Source organism: Anas platyrhynchos, chromosome 2, assembly GCF_047663525.1.
Source record: "Anas platyrhynchos isolate ZD024472 breed Pekin duck chromosome 2, IASCAAS_PekinDuck_T2T, whole genome shotgun sequence".
NCBI lineage: Eukaryota > Metazoa > Chordata > Aves > Anseriformes > Anatidae > Anas > Anas platyrhynchos.
Window position 1 is genome coordinate 104,995,138 of NC_092588.1, and position 4,569 is coordinate 104,999,706.

The following is a 4,569-nucleotide window of genomic DNA, read 5'->3' on the forward strand; positions in this document are numbered from 1 at the left end:
CCTTTCAGGTAGTTGTAGAGAGCAGTAAAGTCTCCCCTGAGCCTCCTCTTCTCCAGACTAAACAAACCCAGTTCCCTCAGGTGCTCCTCATAGGACTTGTGATCCAGGCCCTTCACAAGCCTTGTAGCCTTTCTCTGGATATGCTCCAGAGCCTTGATGTCTTTCTTGTAATGAGGGGCCCAAAGCTGAACACAGTACTTGAGGTGTGGCCTCACCAGAGCACAATACAAGGGGATGATCACCCCCCTGATCCTGCTGACTACACTATTCCTGATACAAGCCAGGATGCTGTCAGTCTTTTTGGCCACCTGGGCTCACTGCTGGCTCATGTTCAGGCAAGCATCAACCAACACTCTCATATCCTTTTCCTCTGCACAGCTTTCCAGCCACTCTGCCCCAAGCCTGCAGCATTGCATGGGGTTGTTGTGGCCAAAGTACAGGAACTGGCAATTAGCCTCATCCCACTGGCCTCTTCCCATTGATCCAACCTGTCCAGATCCCTCTGCAGGGCCTTCCTACCCTCCGGCAGATCGACACTTCCCCCCAACCTGGTGTTGTCTGCAAGCTTACTGAGGGTGCACTCATCCCTCATCCAAATCATCAATAAAGATATGAAAGAGGATGGCCCCAACACCAACCCCTGGGGAATTCCACTTGTGACTGGTCGCCAGCTGGATTTCACTCTGTTCACCATCAGTCTCTGGGCCTGGTCATCCAGCCAGTTTTTAACCCAGCAAAATGTGTAATTGTCCAAGCCATCGGCTGCTAGCTTCTCCAGGAGAATGCTGTGGGAGACTGTGTCAAAAACCTTGCTGAAGCCTAGGTAGACTACGTCAACAGCCTTTCCCTTATCCACCTGGCAGGTTACCTGGTCGTAGAAGCAGATGAGGTTGGTGAGGCAGGACTTTCATGAACACACACTGGCTGGACCTGATTCCCAGGCTGTTCTGCACATCTGGTATGATTGCATTCAAGATGACCTCTTCCATCACCTTTCCTGGCACTGAGGTCAGGATGACTGGCCTGTAGCTCCCCAGGTCCTCCTTATGACCCTTCTTATAGATGGCCATCACATTAACAAGTCTCCAGTCATCTGGGACCTCTCTCGGTGACCACAACTGCTGATAGATGATGGACAGCAGCTATAATTGGAACCCTAATTGAAGTTCTTATCCTCAAATTGGAGGTTTCTAAATGTCAGATTTATACTTCTAGTGAGGTGGGGCTATGTCATTTATTGTATGCTAACTGACTGTCAACAAGGCTCGTTGGTTTGTCAAGAAAAGAGGTGGAGGGGTGGGGCCAAAGTTCAGTACATGGCTTCACTTGAACAACTCTGAACTGTGAGCCTTCCACCTCATCTCAAACATCACTTAATTTCTATAGTTGCTGGACCTCATACATGCTGAGTGTTCAACTGCAAACATCCAACATCTATCCTGTGTTTTATTTGCAAGACAAACATGTCAATAAACTACATGTTAATTAACTCACATTCCTGAATGTCAGTTAATTCATGTTTCTGCTGAAGCCCGCTCCCAGCAACGTTCTACTGACTTACAGTACCTCAGTATTTCAGTGGCTCCATTAGGCAATGTATCACCAGCAGGTGAAGAGACGTGATCCTGCTGCTCTTCTCAGCACTGGGGAGGCCACACCTGGAGTACTGTGTTTAGTTCTTGTCTCCCAGTACAAGAGATCTGGACATGCTGGAAAGAAACCAATGGAGAGTCATGAAGATGATGAAGGGACTGGAGCACCTCTCCTATGAAGAGAGGCTGGGAGAGCTGGGACAGTTCCACTTGGAGAAGAAGAGGCTTAGGGAAGATCTTATCGATGTTTAGGGATTGAAGGGAGGGTGCAAATAAAACAGAGCCAGGCTATTTTCAGTGGTGCCCAGGGACAGAACAAAAGGCAACGGGCATGAACTAGAACACAAGAGGTTCCTTCTAAATATCAGGAATTACTTTGCTGTGAGGGTGACAAGGCACTAAATAAGTTACCCAGAGAGGATTTGGAGTCTCCGCCCTTGGAGATGCTCGGTAGCTAGCTGGATATGGCCCCGGGCAACTTTTTGCAGTTGTCCCTGCTTGAGCAGAGTGGTTGGAACAGATGCCCTCCAGAGGTCCCTTCCAAACTCAGCCATTCTGTGATTTTGTGATTCTCTCATTTACTCGTCCTGCTTTTTCTTTTTTTCCCCTCAATGTACTATTTTAATATATAATACTGGAAAGAACATTACAGTTAGGCTTTGGATATCATACAGTTGACATAAGTCACATAGCTTCTTTTAATTTCTCATATGCTCTAGACTGTCTCTGAATTTTGTTAACCAGTTGAATGAACAAACACTGTCATACAGGGATTTTGTAACAAAAAAACAAACCAAAGCAAAAAAAAAAAAAACCCCAAACCCAATAATCTGTCACTGCCATTTTTTGTTTGGTGTGTTCCTTTAAGGAATTAAAAGAACATTCTTCCAAACACAAGGACAGGGACAAGATTGAGGGGATTATCTATCAGCGTCTAGAATGAATATAATGTGTATCATTTGAGACAGTTTATTTAAAAATTGTGTGCAGGGGATTATAGTTACTATAGCAACCAAAAGTGTGCTGATTAATTAAATATTATGTAGTATAAATCTCAAATAGGAATTTTCTTATTACAAGACCTACCCATGCTATATTTCACTGAGGTAAAATGGAGAGGATAGGTACAATCATGAGCTTTTAGACATTCCGCCCTAAGAGTGCCTCTCTCTACCTTCATGATCATGCTATACATTATCTAAAGAAGAATATATATAATCCAAAGCCACTGAACTGTAAATATTTAAAAGAGTTGGAAACAAAACAAAACAAAACAAACAAAAAAAAACAGCCATAACCTGATTCTTACAGATACAGAGAATAATTGATCTGTTAATAACATCTCCCTCTTTTTTAAACTCTCATTGTATTAATGATTTTGGTTTAGCATGTTTTTTTGAACAGCATCAGAATCAAAGTATGAGTGATTCAAATATACAATTGCATGTTCTTTGTACAAAGTATATGTTGTGTACAAATTGTCATACTATAAAACAGATCATAATCATATAGAAATCTATTTTGTTGTCTTACGTAGGTCTATGTTCTCTGTACAGCATTGTCTAATTTTTCTTTCTGCATCCATTTCAGATATTGAAACCAGGTCAAACTCTCTTCTAAGTTAGAAAAAGCATTTCAATTTCAACATCAGTTATTTCTGCTGTAATGGGGAATTTGGTCAGCTTTCAGAGGCCATAGAGCTCTAATCTAATGCGTGTGAAGACTGCATGAACGTATGGTTGTGATACGGTCAATTTTCCTTGTAGGGAACAGGAGCTTCAGGGACTGCCTAAAAAGGTAACAAAAGCTTTTCATCCCACACAAATCTGTGTGTCTTTATATGCTAAAATCTGTAACACACTGCCAAATTTATAATGCCAAATTCCAAACTATATCAGTATAAGAATTTCTGCATTTGCAGTTGCTGATTTTTTAATGTTTTAATTAAATGCAAAACAGTATATGCACTAGCTTTATAATCTGTACTATAGAGACAAGTATTTCAACGTGATTATGCATTTGCATGAACTAAGAAACAAAGGTAACAATTTAAATTCTATTTTATAACTTGAATGATTCAAGAGGTTAAACAATCCCCCCACAATCACTGAGCGCTCTCTTCACATCAGTATTGCAACAGATGTATTGCTTGTCCTGTAGATAATCTGTGCCTAACAGTTTACAGCTTCAAAGTTGCCTTATCTATCATAGCTGTGGTGTTTCTACAAGGCTGGCATGTGTCAGATAAGCCTGCAATAAGGGACAAGCCTAAAGGAAGTGTTAAAAGGTGGAGTTCCTTGAATGAGTGGAAAGATTCACATTTTAGAAAAAGAATTCTACAATGCTAACAAAATGAAATGTCACTTTTAGGCTAAATTCACTCTATCATGAATGTGAGCTTGAACACTGATGAACGGGAAGGGAAATGGGTAAAAGCATACAAGACATTCATAGACAGGATGAGGAAAGGCAGAAAGGATGAATGAAGTGTTTATGAAGTCTTCCATTCCTAAGGTGATTTAGGCATGCTTGATCTTTTTACCTATGTAGAAATTATGATTTTGACTTGACCCTGATGCTTTTACATTGTGGATATGACTTGGCTTGGAAATTCAAGTGCACTGAGGTGCTACCAAATACTGTTTAAATACAGACTTTTGAGGTTTTTAATGGTGGCAGACTGGAACATACCTTGTGCTCCCTAGTTTGCATGGAGCACAGGAGATTCATTTCATATGATTCTGCTTCTCCTTGTCTGACCTTATGTTCTATTTGTTTGGTTTTGAAACTTTCTCTACTGTTTCCTTACTCTGCCAAACTACAGTTATTGCGGTGTGTCAATCCATCAGTGCAGCAGTTCTGTGGAGACAGTTCTTCCCATAAGTTAACAACAAACACATGAAGAAAAATGCTTCCAATTGTTTGGATTTGACAGAATGAGCTTCTTCACTTGTAAGACTGATACACTGTTGTCAAA